General features: G+C 52.1%; 1 protein-coding gene across 7 annotated transcripts in view; it reads left to right on the top strand.

Annotated features, from left to right (window-relative positions):
* Positions 1-8650: 8650 nt before the first annotated feature.
* ATP2B2 (ATPase plasma membrane Ca2+ transporting 2) overlaps positions 8651-17338 on the top strand; it is a 660007-nt gene continuing 651319 nt past the window's right edge. For 3 of the 7 annotated variants that reach the window (XM_073564308.1, XM_073564306.1, XM_073564305.1), the window contains exon 1: positions 8651-8967. The gene's annotated coding sequence lies outside the window, so the exon portion shown is untranslated. The remainder of the gene's footprint in view (positions 8968-17338) is intronic. The other 4 variants (XM_073564309.1, XM_073564310.1, XM_073564311.1 and 1 more) reach the window with 2 other exon arrangements.

The following is a 17338-nucleotide window of genomic DNA, read 5'->3' as shown; positions in this document are numbered from 1 at the left end:
CCCTCTCCTCTGTGTAGTGGTGACCTGAGCTCCTACATCCTCTCCCTCTCCTCTGTGTAGTGGTGACCTGAGCACCTACATCCTCTCCCTCTCCTCTGTGTAGTGGTGACCTGAGCACCTACATCCCCTCCCTCTCCTCTGTGTAGTGGTGACCTGAGCTCCTACATCCTCTCCCTCTCCTCTGTGTAGTGGTGACCTGAGCACCTACATCCTCTCCCTCTCCTCTGTGTAGTGGTGACCTGAGCTCCTACATCCCCTCCCTCTCCTCTGTGTAGTGGTGACCTGAGCTCCTACATCCTCTCCCTCTCCTCTATGTAGTGGTGACCTGAGCACCTACATCCCCTCCCTCTCCTCTGTGTAGTGGTGACCTGAGCTCCTACATCCTCTCCCTCTCCTCTGTGTAGTGGTGACCTGAGCACCTACATCCCCTCCCTCTCCTCTGTGTAGTGGTGACCTGAGCTCCTACATCCTCTCCCTCTCCTCTGTGTAGTGGTGACCTGAGCACCTACATCCCCTCCCTCTCCTCTGTGTAGTGGTGACCTGAGCTCCTACATCCCCTCCCTCTCCTCTGTGTAGTGGTGACCTGAGCACCTACATCCTCTCCCTCTCCTCTGTGTAGTGGTGACCTGAGCACCTACATCCCCTCCCTCTCCTCTGTGTAGTGGTGACCTGAGCTCCTACATCCCTCCCTCTCCTCTGTGTAGTGGTGACCTGAGCTCCTACATCCCCTCCCTCTCCTCTGTGTAGTGGTGACCTGAGCTCCTACATCCCTCCCTCTCCTCTGTGTAGTGGTGACCTGAGCTCCTACATCCCCTCCCTCTCCTCTGTGTAGTGGTGACCTGAGCTCCTACATCCTCTCCCTCTCCTCTATGTAGTGGTGACCTGAGCACCTACATCCCCTCCCTCTCCTCTGTGTAGTGGTGACCTGAGCACCTACATCCCTCCCTCTCCTCTGTGTAGTGGTGACCTGAGCTCCTACATCCTCTCCCTCTCCTCTGTGTAGTGGTGACCTGAGCTCCTACATCCTCTCCCTCTCCTCTGTGTAGTGGTGACCTGAGCACCTACATCCTCTCCCTCTCCTCTGTGTAGTGGTGACCTGAGCACCTACATCCCTCCCTCTCCTCTGTGTAGTGGTGACCTGAGCTCCTACATCCCCTCCCTCTCCTCTGTGTAGTGGTGACCTGAGCTCCTACATCCCCTCCCTCTCCTCTGTGTAGTGGTGACCTGAGCTCCTACATCCCCTCCCTCTCCTCTGTGTAGTGGTGACCTGAGCTCCTACATCCTCTCCCTCTCCTCTGTGTAGTGGTGACCTGAGCACCTACATCCTCTCCCTCTCCTCTGTGTAGTGGTGACCTGAGCTCCTACATCCCCTCCCTCTCCTCTGTGTAGTGGTGACCTGAGCTCCTACATCCCCTCCCTCTCCTCTGTGTAGTGGTGACCTGAGCACCTACATCCTCTCCCTCTCCTCTGTGTAGTGGTGACCTGAGCACCTACATCCTCTCCCTCTCCTCTGTGTAGTGGTGACCTGAGCTCCTACATCCCCTCCCTCTCCTCTGTGTAGTGGTGACCTGAGCTCCTACATCCTCTCCCTCTCCTCTGTGTAGTGGTGACCTGAGCTCCTACATCCTCTCCCTCTCCTCTGTGTAGTGGTGACCTGAGCACCTACATCCCCTCCCTCTCCTCTGTGTAGTGGTGACCTGAGCTCCTACATCCTCTCCCTCTCCTCTGTGTAGTGGTGACCTGAGCTCCTACATCCTCTCCCTCTCCTCTGTGTAGTGGTGACCTGAGCACCTACATCCCTCCCTCTCCTCTGTGTAGTGGTGACCTGAGCACCTACATCCTCTCCCTCTCCTCTGTGTAGTGGTGACCTGAGCTCCTACATCCTCTCCCTCTCCTCTGTGTAGTGGTGACCTGAGCTCCTACATCCCTCCCTCTCCTCTGTGTAGTGGTGACCTGAGCACCTACATCCCCTCCCTCTCCTCTGTGTAGTGGTGACCTGAGCACCTACATCCCTCCCTCTCCTCTGTGTAGTGGTGACCTGAGCACCTACATCCCCTCCCTCTCCTGTGTAGTGGTGACCTGAGCACCTACATCCCCTCCCTCTCCTCTGTGTAGTGGTGACCTGAGCTCCTACATCCTCTCCCTCTCCTCTGTGTAGTGGTGACCTGAGCTCCTACATCCCCTCCCTCTCCTCTGTGTAGTGGTGACCTGAGCACCTACATCCCCTCCCTCTCCTCTGTGTAGTGGTGACCTGAGCACCTACATCCCCTCCCTCTCCTCTGTGTAGTGGTGACCTGAGCTCCTACATCCCCTCCCTCTCCTCTGTGTAGTGGTGACCTGAGCACCTACATCCTCTCCCTCTCCTCTGTGTAGTGGTGACCTGAGCACCTACATCCCCTCCCTCTCCTCTGTGTAGTGGTGACCTGAGCACCTACATCCCCTCCCTCTCCTCTGTGTAGTGGTGACCTGAGCACCTACATCCTCTCCCTCTCCTCTGTGTAGTGGTGACCTGAGCTCCTACATCCCCTCCCTCTCCTCTGTGTAGTGGTGACCTGAGCACCTACATCCCCTCCCTCTCCTCTGTGTAGTGGTGACCTGAGCTCCTACATCCCTCCCTCTCCTCTGTGTAGTGGTGACCTGAGCACCTACATCCCCTCCCTCTCCTCTGTGTAGTGGTGACCTGAGCACCTACATCCCCTCCCTCTCCTCTGTGTAGTGGTGACCTGAGCACCTACATCCTCTCCCTCTCCTCTGTGTAGTGGTGACCTGAGCACCTACATCCCCTCCCTCTCTCTGTGTAGTGGTGACCTGAGCACCTACATCCCCTCCCTCTCCTCTGTGTAGTGGTGACCTGAGCACCTACATCCCCTCCCTCTCCTCTGTGTAGTGGTGACCTGAGCTCCTACATCCTCTCCCTCTCCTCTGTGTAGTGGTGACCTGAGCTCCTACATCCCCTCCCTCTCCTCTGTGTAGTGGTGACCTGAGCACCTACATCCCCTCCCTCTCCTCTGTGTAGTGGTGACCTGAGCACCTACATCCCCTCCCTCTCCTCTGTGTAGTGGTGACCTGAGCTCCTACATCCTCTCCCTCTCCTCTGTGTAGTGGTGACCTGAGCTCCTACATCCCCTCCCTCTCCTCTGTGTAGTGGTGACCTGAGCACCTACATCCCCTCCCTCTCCTCTGTGTAGTGGTGACCTGAGCTCCTACATCCCCTCCCTCTCCTCTGTGTAGTGGTGACCTGAGCACCTACATCCTCTCCCTCTCCTCTGTGTAGTGGTGACCTGAGCTCCTACATCCCCTCCCTCTCCTCTGTGTAGTGGTGACCTGAGCACCTACATCCTCTCCCTCTCCTCTGTGTAGTGGTGACCTGAGCACCTACATCCTCTCCCTCTCCTCTGTGTAGTGGTGACCTGAGCTCCTACATCCCCTCCCTCTCCTCTGTGTAGTGGTGACCTGAGCTCCTACATCCCCTCCCTCTCCTCTGTGTAGTGGTGACCTGAGCACCTACATCCTCTCCCTCTCCTCTGTGTAGTGGTGACCTGAGCACCTACATCCTCTCCCTCTCCTCTGTGTAGTGGTGACCTGAGCTCCTACATCCCCTCCCTCTCCTCTGTGTAGTGGTGACCTGAGCTCCTACATCCCCTCCCTCTCCTCTGTGTAGTGGTGACCTGAGCACCTACATCCTCTCCCTCTCCTCTGTGTAGTGGTGACCTGAGCACCTACATCCCCTCCCTCTCCTCTGTGTAGTGGTGACCTGAGCTCCTACATCCCCTCCCTCTCCTCTGTGTAGTGGTGACCTGAGCTCCTACATCCCCTCCCTCTCCTCTGTGTAGTGGTGACCTGAGCACCTACATCCTCTCCCTCTCCTCTGTGTAGTGGTGACCTGAGCTCCTACATCCCCTCCCTCTCCTCTGTGTAGTGGTGACCTGAGCACCTACATCCTCTCCCTCTCCTCTGTGTAGTGGTGACCTGAGCACCTACATCCCCTCCCTCTCCTCTGTGTAGTGGTGACCTGAGCACCTACATCCTCTCCCTCTCCTCTGTGTAGTGGTGACCTGAGCTCCTACATCCCCTCCCTCTCCTCTGTGTAGTGGTGACCTGAGCATCTACATCCTCTCCCTCTCCTCTGTGTAGTGGTGACCTGAGCACCTACATCCCCCTCCCTCTCCTCTGTGTAGTGGTGACCTGAGCACCTACATCCCCTCCTCTTTGGGACCTGCCCTACATCCCTCCCTCTCCTCTGTGTAGTGGTGACCTGAGCTCCTACATCCTCTCCCTCTCCTCTGTGTAGTGGTGACCTGAGCACCTACATCCCCTCCCTCTCCTCTGTGTAGTGGTGACCTGAGCACCTACATCCCCTCCCTCTCCTCTGTGTAGTGGTGACCTGAGCACCTACATCCCCTCCCTCTCCTCTGTGTAGTGGTGACCTGAGCTCCTACATCCCCTCCCTCTCCTCTGTGTAGTGGTGACCTGAGCACCTACATCCCCTCCCTCTCCTCTGTGTAGTGGTGACCTGAGCACCTACATCCCTCCCTTTCCTCTGTGTAGTGGTGACCTGAGCTCCTACATCCCTCCCTCTCCTCTGTGTAGTGGTGACCTGAGCTCCTACATCCCTCCCTCTCCTCTGTGTAGTGGTGACCTGAGCACCTACATCCCCTCCCTCTCCTCTGTGTAGTGGTGACCTGAGCTCCTACATCCCCTCCCTCTCCTCTGTGTAGTGGTGACCTGAGCTCCTACATCCCCTCCCTCTCCTCTGTGTAGTGGTGACCTGAGCTCCTACATCCCCTCCCTCTCCTCTGTGTAGTGGTGACCTGAGCTCCTACATCCCCTCCCTCTCCTCTGTGTAGTGGTGACCTGAGCTCCTACATCCCTCCCTCTCCTCTGTGTAGTGGTGACCTGAGCTCCTACATCCCCTCCCTCTCCTCTGTGTAGTGGTGACCTGAGCTCCTACATCCTCTCCCTCTCCTCTGTGTAGTGGTGACCTGAGCACCTACATCCCCTCCCTCTCCTCTGTGTAGTGGTGACCTGAGCTCCTACATCCCTCCCTCTCCTCTGTGTAGTGGTGACCTGAGCACCTACATCCCCTCCCTCTCCTCTGTGTAGTGGTGACCTGAGCTCCTACATCCCCTCCCTCTCCTCTGTGTAGTGGTGACCTGAGCTCCTACATCCTCTCCCTCTCCTCTGTGTAGTGGTGACCTGAGCTCCTACATCCCCTCCCTCTCCTCTGTGTAGTGGTGACCTGAGCACCTACATCCCCTCCCTCTCCTCTGTGTAGTGGTGACCTGAGCTCCTACATCCCTCCCTCTCCTCTGTGTAGTGGTGACCTGAGCTCCTACATCCTCTCCCTCTCCTCTGTGTAGTGGTGACCTGAGCACCTACATCCCCTCCCTCTCCTCTGTGTAGTGGTGACCTGAGCTCCTACATCCCCTCCCTCTCCTCTGTGTAGTGGTGACCTGAGCTCCTACATCCCCTCCCTCTCCTCTGTGTAGTGGTGACCTGAGCTCCTACATCCTCTCCCTCTCCTCTGTGTAGTGGTGACCTGAGCACCTACATCCCCTCCCTCTCCTCTGTGTAGTGGTGACCTGAGCTCCTACATCCCCTCCCTCTCCTCTGTGTAGTGGTGACCTGAGCTCCTACATCCTCTCCCTCTCCTCTGTGTAGTGGTGACCTGAGCACCTACATCCCCTCCCTCTCCTCTGTGTAGTGGTGACCTGAGCTCCTACATCCCCTCCCTCTCCTCTGTGTAGTGGTGACCTGAGCTCCTACATCCTCTCCCTCTCCTCTGTGTAGTGGTGACCTGAGCTCCTACATCCCCTCCCTCTCCTCTGTGTAGTGGTGACCTGAGCTCCTACATCCTCTCCCTCTCCTCTGTGTAGTGGTGACCTGAGCACCTACATCCCCTCCCTCTCCTCTGTGTAGTGGTGACCTGAGCTCCTACATCCCCTCCCTCTCCTCTGTGTAGTGGTGACCTGAGCACCTACATCCCCTCCCTCTCCTCTGTGTAGTGGTGACCTGAGCACCTACATCCTCTCCCTCTCCTCTGTGTAGTGGTGACCTGAGCACCTACATCCTCTCCCTCTCCTCTGTGTAGTGGTGACCTGAGCTCCTACATCCCCTCCCTCTCCTCTGTGTAGTGGTGACCTGAGCACCTACATCCTCTCCCTCTCCTCTGTGTAGTGGTGACCTGAGCTCCTACATCCCCTCCCTCTCCTCTGTGTAGTGGTGACCTGAGCACCTACATCCTCTCCCTCTCCTCTGTGTAGTGGTGACCTGAGCTCCTACATCCCCTCCCTCTCCTCTGTGTAGTGGTGACCTGAGCTCCTACATCCCCTCCCTCTCCTCTGTGTAGTGGTGACCTGAGCACCTACATCCTCTCCCTCTCCTCTGTGTAGTGGTGACCTGAGCTCCTACATCCCCTCCCTCTCCTCTGTGTAGTGGTGACCTGAGCTCCTACATCCCCTCCCTCTCCTCTGTGTAGTGGTGACCTGAGCACCTACATCCTCTCCCTCTCCTCTGTGTAGTGGTGACCTGAGCTCCTACATCCCCTCCCTCTCCTCTGTGTAGTGGTGACCTGAGCTCCTGCTTCCCCCCCCTCTCCTCTGTGTAGTGGTGACCTGAGCTCCTACATCCCCTCCCTCTCCTCTGTGTAGTGGTGACCTGAGCTCCTACATCCCCTCCCTCTCCTCTGTGTAGTGGTGACCTGAGCTCCTGCTTCCCCCCCCTCTCCTCTGTGTAGTGGTGACCTGAGCTCCTACATCCTCTCCCTCTCCTCTGTGTAGTGGTGACCTGAGCTCCTACATCCCCTCCCTCTCCTCTGTGTAGTGGTGACCTGAGCTCCTACATCCCCTCCCTCTCCTCTGTGTAGTGGTGACCTGAGCTCCTGCTTCCCCTCCCTCTCCTCTGTGTAGTGGTGACCTGAGCTCCTACATCCCCTCCCTCTCCTCTGTGTAGTGGTGACCTGAGCTCCTGCTTCCCCCCCCTCTCCTCTGTGTAGTGGTGACCTGAGCTCCTACATCCTCTCCCTCTCCTCTGTGTAGTGGTGACCTGAGCTCCTACATCCCCTCCCTCTCCTCTGTGTAGTGGTGACCTGAGCTCCTACATCCCCTCCCTCTCCTCTGTGTAGTGGTGACCTGAGCTCCTGCTTCCCCTCCCTCTCCTCTGTGTAGTGGTGACCTGAGCTCCTGCTTCCCCCCCCTCTCCTCTGTGTAGTGGTGACCTGAGCACCTACATCCCCTCCCTCTCCTCTGTGTAGTGGTGACCTGAGCACCTACATCCCCTCCCTCTCCTCTATGTAGTGGTGACCTGAGCTCCTACATCCTCTCCCTCTCCTCTGTGTAGTGGTGACCTGAGCTCCTGCTTCCCCTCCCTCTCCTCTGTGTAGTGGTGACCTGAGCTCCTGCTTCCCCCCCCCTCTCCTCTGTGTAGTGGTGACCTGAGCACCTACATCCTCTCCCTCTCCTCTGTGTAGTGGTGACCTGAGCACCTACATCCTCTCCCTCTCCTCTGTGTAGTGGTGACCTGAGCACCTACATCCCCTCCCTCTCCTCTGTGTAGTGGTGACCTGAGCTCCTACATCCTCTCCCTCTCCTCTGTGTAGTGGTGACCTGAGCACCTACATCCTCTCCCTCTCCTCTGTGTAGTGGTGACCTGAGCACCTACATCCCCTCCCTCTCCTCTGTGTAGTGGTGACCTGAGCTCCTACATCCTCTCCCTCTCCTCTGTGTAGTGGTGACCTGAGCTCCTACATCCTCTCCCTCTCCTCTGTGTAGTGGTGACCTGAGCTCCTGCTTCCCCTCCCTCTCCTCTGTGTAGTTGTGACCTGAGCACCTACATCCCCTCCCTCTCCTCTGTGTAGTGGTGACCTGAGCTCCTACATCCCCTCCCTCTCCTCTGTGTAGTGGTGACCTGAGCTCCTACATCCCCTCCCTCTCCTCTGTGTAGTGGTGACCTGAGCTCCTGCTTCCCCCCCCTCTCCTCTGTGTAGTGGTGACCTGAGCTCCTGCTTCCCCCCCCCTCTCCTCTGTGTAGTGGTGACCTGAGCACCTACATCCTCTCCCTCTCCTCTGTGTAGTGGTGACCTGAGCACCTACATCCTCTCCCTCTCCTCTGTGTAGTGGTGACCTGAGCACCTACATCCCCTCCCTCTCCTCTGTGTAGTGGTGACCTGAGCTCCTACATCCTCTCCCTCTCCTCTGTGTAGTGGTGACCTGAGCACCTACATCCTCTCCCTCTCCTCTGTGTAGTGGTGACCTGAGCACCTACATCCCCTCCCTCTCCTCTGTGTAGTGGTGACCTGAGCTCCTACATCCTCTCCCTCTCCTCTGTGTAGTGGTGACCTGAGCTCCTACATCCTCTCCCTCTCCTCTGTGTAGTGGTGACCTGAGCTCCTGCTTCCCCTCCCTCTCCTCTGTGTAGTTGTGACCTGAGCACCTACATCCCCTCCCTCTCCTCTGTGTAGTGGTGACCTGAGCTCCTACATCCCCTCCCTCTCCTCTGTGTAGTGGTGACCTGAGCTCCTACATCCCCTCCCTCTCCTCTGTGTAGTGGTGACCTGAGCTCCTGCTTCCCCCCCCTCTCCTCTGTGTAGTGGTGACCTGAGCTCCTGCTCCCCCCCCCTCTCCTCTGTGTGCGGCGCTCCCCGTGCAGACATTGTGTGTCAGGCCTCCTGGGCTCCGCTGACAGTACAATGGCTGAGTGACTCCTTGCAGCCTGGTGGCTGTGCTGCATTGGTGCGTCCTCTGTCCTCTGTCCTCCTCCTCCTCCTCCTCCTCCTCTCTTCTACGTTCCTCGTTCTGCAGCCAGTAATCATCGCTCCCTGCCTCTGCTGTGATCTCACTGCACCACTGGGATGCTGTCGCTGTGCTCCCCCCCTACCTGCTGGGCGCGGATGGTACGGTCGGCAGAGGGGCTCCCGGCATGTGCGCTGCTCCTGTGCAGATGCAGACGCTGAGGATGAGCGAGTAGCAGGTGAGCGGCTCTGAGCGCGTCCCCCCCCCGTGCGGCCGATGGTCCGGGCGGCTCTGCTGCAAGGTGACTCCGGACTGCGGGGCCGCGGCAGGTGCGACATGTGGAGAGGGGCAGCGGCGGGAGCAGGAGTGATGGCAGCGGGGCCGAGAGAGCGGGGATCGGCCGACACCAGGCAGGAGACGTCACTGATGATGGAGCTCAGCCTCTGATGTGTCGTTACAGTGTGTCAGTGATCACAGTGATGATGATGATGGAGCTCAGCCTCTGATGTGTCGTTACATTGTGTCAGTGATCACAGTGATGATGATGATGGAGCTCAGCCTCTGATGTGTCGTTACAGTGTGTCAGTGATCACAGTGATGATGATGATGGAGCTCAGCCTCTGATGTCTCGTTACATTGTGTCAGTGATCACAGTGATGATGATGATGGAGCTCAGCCTCTGATGTGTCGTTACATTGTGTCAGTGATCACAGTGATGATGATGATGGAGCTCAGCCTCTGATGTCTCGTTACATTGTGTCAGTGATCACAGTGATGATGATGATGGAGCTCAGCCTCTGATGTCTCGTTACATTGTGTCAGTGATCACAGTGATGATGATGATGGAGCTCAGCCTCTGATGTGTCGTTACATTGTGTCAGTGATCACAGTGATGATGATGATGGAGCTCAGCCTCTGATGTCTCGTTACATTGTGTCAGTGATCACAGTGATGATGATGATGGAGCTCAGCCTCTGATGTGTCATTACAGTGTGTCAGTGATCACAGTGATGATGATGGAGCTCAGCCTCTGATGTGTCGTTACATTGTGTCAGTGATCACAGTGATGATGATGATGGAGTTCAGCCTCTGATGTCTCGTTACATTGTGTCAGTGATCACAGTGATGATAATGATGGAGTTCAGCCTCTGATGTCTCGTTACATTGTGTCAGTGATCACATTGATGATAATGATGGAGTTCAGCCTCTGATGTCTCGTTACATTGTGTCAGTGATCACAGTGATGATGATGATGGAGCTCAGCCTCTGATGTCTCGTTACATTGTGTCAGTGATCACAGTGATGATGATGATGGAGCTCAGCCTCTGATGTCTCGTTACATTGTGTCAGTGATCACAGTGATGATGATGATGGAGCTCAGCCTCTGATGTCTCGTTACAGTGTGTCAGTGATCACAGTGATGATGATGATGGAGCTCAGCCTCTGATGTGTCGTTACATTGTGTCAGTGATCACAGTGATGATGATGATGGAGCTCAGCCTCTGATGTCTCGTTACATTGTGTCAGTGATCACATTGATGATAATGATGGAGTTCAGCCTCTGATGTCTCGTTACAGTGTGTCAGTGATCACAGTGATGATGATGGAGCTCAGCCTCTGATGTGTCATTACAGTGTGTCAGTGATCACAGTGATGATGATGGAGCTCAGCCTCTGATGTCTCGTTACAGTGTGTCAGTGATCACAGTGATGATGATGATGGAGCTCAGCCTCTGATGTGTCGTTACATTGTGTCAGTGATCACAGTGATGATGATGATGGAGCTCAGCCTCTGATGTCTCGTTACATTGTGTCAGTGATCACATTGATGATAATGATGGAGTTCAGCCTCTGATGTCTCGTTACATTGTGTCAGTGATCACATTGATGATGATGATGGAGCTCAGCCTCTGATGTCTCGTTACATTGTGTCAGTGATCACATTGATGATAATGATGGAGTTCAGCCTCTGATGTCTCGTTACATTGTGTCAGTGATCACAGTGATGATGATGATGGAGTTCAGCCTCTGATGTGTCGTTACAGTATGTCAGTGATCACAGTGATGATGATGATGATGATGGAGCTCAGCCTCTGATGTGTCGTTACATTGTGTCAGTGATCACAGTGATGATGATGATGGAGCTCAGCCTCTGATGTGTCGTTACAGTGTGTCATTGATCACAGTGATGATGATGAATGAGCTCAGCCTCTGATGTGTCGTTACATTGTGTCAGTGATCACAGTGATAATGATGATGGAGCTCAGCCTCTGATGTGTCGTTACAGTGTGTCAGTGATCACAGTGATGATGATGATGGAGCTCAGCCTCTGATGTGTCGTTACAGTGTGTCAGTGATCACAGTGATGATGATGATGGAGTTCAGCCTCTGATGTGTCGTTACATTGTGTCAGTGATCACATTGATGATGATGATGGAGCTCAGCCTCTGATGTGTCGTTACATTGTGTCAGTGATCACAGTGATGATGATGATGGAGCTCAGCCTCTGATGTGTCGTTACAGTGTGTCAGTGATCACAGTGATGATGATGATGGAGCTCAGCCTCTGATGTCTCGTTACATTGTGTCAGTGATCACAGTGATGATGATGATGGAGCTCAGCCTCTGATGTGTCATTACAGTGTGTCAGTGATCACAGTGATGATGATGATGGAGTTCAGCCTTTGATGTGTCGTTACATTGTGTCAGTGATCACATTGATGATGATGATGGAGCTCAGCCTCTGATGTCTCGTTACATTGTGTCAGTGATCACAGTGATGATGATGATGGAGCTCAGCCTCTGATGTGTCGTTACAGTGTGTCAGTGATCACAGTGATGATGATGATGGAGCTCAGCCTCTGATGTCTCGTTACATTGTGTCAGTGATCACAGTGATGATGATGATGGAGCTCAGCCTCTGATGTGTCGTTACAGTGTGTCAGTGATCACAGTGATGATGATGATGGAGCTCAGCCTCTGATGTCTCGTTACAGTGTGTCAGTGATCACAGTGATGATGATGATGGAGCTCAGCCTCTGATGTGTCGTTACAGTGTGTCAGTGATCACAGTGATGATGATGATGGAGCTCAGCCTCTGATGTGTCGTTACAGTGTGTCAGTGATCACAGTGATGATGATGATGGAGCTCAGCCTCTGATGTCTCGTTACATTGTGTCATTGATCACATTGATGATAATGATGGAGCTCAGCCTCTGATGTCTCGTTACATTGTGTCAGTGATCACATTGATGATGATGATGGAGCTCAGCCTCTGATGTCTCGTTACATTGTGTCAGTGATCACAGTGATGATGATGATGGAGCTCAGCCTCTGATGTCTCGTTACAGTGTGTCAGTGATCACAGTGATGATGATGATGGAGTTCAGCCTCTGATGTGTCGTTACATTGTGTCAGTGATCACAGTGATGATGATGATGGAGCTCAGCCTCTGATGTGTCGTTACAGTGTGTCAGTGATCACAGTGATGATGATGATGGAGCTCAGCCTCTGATGTCTCGTTACAGTGTGTCAGTGATCACAGTGATGATGATGATGGAGCTCAGCCTCTGATGTGTCGTTACAGTGTGTCAGTGATCACAGTGATGATGATGATGGAGCTCAGCCTCTGATGTGTCGTTACAGTGTGTCAGTGATCAAAGTGATGATGATGATGGAGCTCAGCCTCTGATGTCTCGTTACATTGTGTCAGTGATCACAGTGATGATGATGATGGAGCTCAGCCTCTGATGTCTCGTTACATTGTGTCAGTGATCACATTGATGATAATGATGGAGCTCAGCCTCTGATGTCTCGTTACATTGTGTCAGTGATCACAGTGATGATGATGATGGAGTTCAGCCTCTGATGTGTCGTTACAGTGTGTCAGTGATCACAGTGATGATGATGATGGAGTTCAGCCTCTGATGTGTCGTTACATTGTGTCAGTGATCACAGTGATGATAATGATGGAGCTCAGCCTCTGATGTCTCGTTACAGTGTGTCAGTGATCACAGTGATGATGATGATGGAGCTCAGCCTCTGATGTGTCGTTACATTGTGTCAGTGATCACAGTGATGATGATGATGGAGCTCAGCCTCTGATGTGTCATTACAGTGTGTCAGTGATCACAGTGATGATGATGATGGAGTTCAGCCTCTGATGTGTCGTTACATTGTGTCAGTGATCACAGTGATGATGATGATGGAGTTCAGCCTCTGATGTGTCGTTACATTGTGTCAGTGATCACAGTGATGTTGATGATGGAGTTCAGCCTCTGATGTGTCGTTACAGTGTGTCAGTGATCACAGTGATGATGATGATGGAGTTCAGCCTCTGATGTGTCGTTACAGTGTGTCAGTGATCACAGTGATGATGATGATGGAGCTCAGCCTCTGATGTGTCGTTACAGTGTGTCAGTGATCACAGTGATGATGATAATGCAGTTCAGCCTCTGATGTGTCGTTACAGTGTGTCAGTGATCACAGTGATGATGATGATGGAGCTCAGCCTCTGATGTGTCGTTACAGTGTGTCAGTGATCACAGTGATGATGATGATGGAGCTCAGCCTCTGATGTGTCGTTACATTGTGTCAGTGATCACAGTGTTGATGATGATGGAGCTCAGCCTCTGATGTGTCGTTACATTGTGTCAGTGATCACAGTGATGATGATGGAGCTCAGCCTCTGATGTGTCGTTACATTGTGTCAGTGATCACAGTGATGATGATGGAGCTCAGCCTCTGATGTGTCGTTACATTGTGTCAGTGATCACAGTGATGATGATGATGGAGTTCAGCCTCTGATGTGTCGTTACATTGTGTCAGTGATCACAGTGATGATGATGATGGAATTCAGCCTCTGATGTGTCGTTACAGTGTGTCAGTGATCACAGTGATGATGATGATGGAGCTCAGCCTCTGATGTGTCGTTACAGTGTGTCAGTGATCACAGTGATGATGATGATGGAGCTCAGCCTCTGATGTGTCGTTACAGTGTGTCAGTGATCACAGTGATGATGATGATGGAGTTCAGCCTCTGATGTGTCGTTACATTGTGTCAGTGATCACAGTGATGATGATGATGGAGTTCAGCCTCTGATGTGTCGTTACATTGTGTCAGTGATCACAGTGATGATGATGATGGAGTTCAGCCTCTGATGTGTCGTTACAGTGTGTCAGTGATCACAGTGATGATGATGATGGAGCTCAGCCTCTGATGTGTCGTTACAGTGTGTCAGTGATCACAGTGATGATGATGATGATGATGGAGCTCAGCCTCTGATGTGTCGTTACAGTGTGTCAGTGATCACAGTGATGATGATGATGGAGCTCGGCCTCTGATGTGTCGTTACATTGTGTCAGTTATCACAGTGATGATAATGATGATGATGGAGCTCAGCCTCTGATGTGTCGTTACATTGTGTCAGTGATCACAGTGATGATGATGATGGAGCTCAGCCTCTGATGTCTCGTTACATTGTGTCAGTGATCAGTGATGATGATGATGGAGCTCAGCCTCTGATGTGTCGTTACATTGTGTCAGTGATCACAGTGATGATGATGATGGAGCTCAGCCTCTGATGTGTCGTTACAGTGTGTCAGTGATCACAGTGATGATGATGATGGAGCTCAGCCTCTGATGTCTCGTTACATTGTGTCAGTGATCACAGTGATGATGATGATGGAGCTCAGCCTCTGATGTGTCGTTACATTGTGTCAGTGATCACAGTGATGATGATGATGGAGCTCAGCCTCTGATGTGTCGTTACATTGTGTCAGTGATCACAGTGATGATGATGATGGAGTTCAGCCTCTGATGTGTCTTTACAGTGTGTCAGTGATCACAGTGATGATGATGATGGAGCTCAGCCTCTGATGTCTCGTTACATTGTGTCAGTGATCACAGTGATGATGATGATGGAGTTCAGCCTCTGATGTGTCGTTACATTGTGTCAGTGATCACAGTGATGATGATGATGGAGTTCAGCCTCTGATGTGTCGTTACAGTGTGTCAGTGATCACAGTGATGATGATGGAGCTCAGCCTCTGATGTGTCGTTACAGTGTGTCAGTGATCACAGTGATGATGATGATGATGATGGAGCTCAGCCTCTGATGTGTCGTTACAGTGTGTCAGTGATCACAGTGATGATGATGATGGAGCTCGGCCTCTGATGTGTCGTTACATTGTGTCAGTTATCACAGTGATGATAATGATGATGATGGAGCTCAGCCTCTGATGTGTCGTTACATTGTGTCAGTGATCACAGTGATGATGATGATGGAGCTCAGCCTCTGATGTCTCGTTACATTGTGTCAGTGATCACAGTGATGATGATGATGGAGCTCAGCCTCTGATGTGTCGTTACATTGTGTCAGTGATCACAGTGATGATGATGATGGAGCTCAGCCTCTGATGTGTCGTTACAGTGTGTCAGTGATAACAGTGATGATGATGATGGAGCTCAGCCTCTGATGTGTCGTTACATTGTGTCAGTGATCACAGTGATGATGATGATGGAGTTCAGCCTCTGATGTGTCGTTACAGTGTGTCAGTGATCACAGTGATGATGATGATGGAGCTCAGCCTCTGATGTCTCGTTACATTGTGTCAGTGATCACAGTGATGATGATGATGGAGCTCAGCCTCTGATGTGTCGTTACAGTGTGTCAGTGATCACAGTGATGATGATGATGGAGTTCAGCCTCTGATGTGTCGTTACAGTGTGTCAGTGATCACAGTGATGATGATGATGGAGCTCAGCCTCTGATGTGTCGTTACAGTGTGTCAGTGATCACAGTGATGATGATGATGGAGCTCAGCCTCTGATGTGTCGTTACAGTGTGTCAGTGATCACAGTGATGATGATGATGGAGCTCAGCCTCTGATGTGTCGTTACATTGTGTCAGTGATCACAGTGATGACGATGATGGAGCTCAGCCTCTGATGTGTCGTTACATTGTGTTAGTGATCACAGTGATGATGATGGAGCTCAGCCTCTGATGTGTTGTTACATTGTGTCAGTGATCACAGTGATGATGATGGAGCTCAGCCTCTGATGTGTCGTTACATTGTGTCAGTGATCACAGTGATGATGATGATGGAGTTCAGCCTCTGATGTGTCGTTACATTGTGTCAGTGATCACAGTGATGATGATGATGGAGTTCAGCCTCTGATGTGTCGTTACAGTGTGTCAGTGATCACAGTGAGGATGATGATGGAGCTCAGCCTCTGATGTGTCGTTACAGTGTGTCAGTGATCACAGTGATGATGATGATGGAGCTCAGCCTCTGATGTGTCGTTACAGTGTGTCAGTGATCACAGTGATGATGATGATGGAGTTCAGCCTCTGATGTGTCGTTACATTGTGTCAGTGATCACAGTGATGATGATGATGGAGTTCAGCCTCTGATGTGTCGTTACATTGTGTCAGTGATCACAGTGATGATGATGATGGAGTTCAGCCTCTGATGTGTCGTTACAGTGTGTCAGTGATCACAGTGATGATGATGATGATGATGGAGCTCAGCCTCTGATGTGTCGTTACAGTGTGTCATTGATCACAGTGATGATGATGTTGGAGCTCGGCCTCTGATGTGTCGTTACATTGTGTCAGTTATCACAGTGATGATGATGATGGAGCTCAGCCTCTGATGTCTCGTTACATTGTGTCACTGATCACAGTGATGATGATGATGGAGCTCAGCCTCTGATGTGTCGTTACAGTGTGTCAGTGATCACAGTGATGATGATGATGGAGCTCAGCCTCTGATGTGTCGTTACATTGTGTCAGTGATCACAGTGATGATGATGATGATGGAGCTCAGCCTCTGATGTGTCGTTACAGTGTGTCAGTGATCACAGTGATGATGATGATGGAGCTCAGCCTCTGATGTGTCGTTACATTGTGTCATTGATCACAGTGATGGTGATGATGGAGTTCAGCCTCTGATGTGTCTTTACATTGTGTCAGTGATCACAGTGATGATGATGGAGCTCAGCCTCTGATGTGTCGTTACATTGTGTCAGTGATCACAGTGATGATGATGATGGAGCTCAGCCTCTGATGTGTCGTTACATTGTGTCAGTGATCACAGTGATGATGATGATGGAGCTCAGCCTCTGATGTGTCGTTACATTGTGTCAGTGATCACAGTGATGATGATGATGGAGTTCAGCCTCTGATGTGTCGTTACAGTGTGTCAGTGATCACAGTGATGATGATGATGGAGTTCAGCCGCTGATGTGTCGTTACATTGTGTCAGTGATCACAGTGATGATGATGATGGAGTTCAGCCTCTGATGTGTCGTTACAGTGTGTCAGTGATCACAGTGATGATGATGATGGAGCTCAGCCTCTGATGTGTCGTTACAGTGTGTCAGTGATCACAGTGATGATGATGATGATGATGATGGAGCTCAGCCTCTGATGTGTCGTTACAGTGTGTCATTGATCACAGTGATGATGATGTTGGAGCTCGGCCTCTGATGTGTCGTTACATTGTGTCAGTTATCACAGTGATGATGATGATGGAGCTCAGCCTCTGATGTCTCGTTACATTGTGTCACTGATCACAGTGATGATGATGATGGAGCTCAGCCTCTGAT

Source organism: Dendrobates tinctorius, unplaced genomic scaffold, assembly GCF_039654945.1.
Source record: "Dendrobates tinctorius isolate UK_male_01 unplaced genomic scaffold, ASM3965494v1 ptg000449l, whole genome shotgun sequence".
In the NCBI taxonomy this organism is placed as follows: Eukaryota; Metazoa; Chordata; class Amphibia; order Anura; family Dendrobatidae; genus Dendrobates; species Dendrobates tinctorius.
Note: the sequence above shows the minus strand (reverse complement) of the source record. Positions and strands in the feature narration are given on the sequence as shown.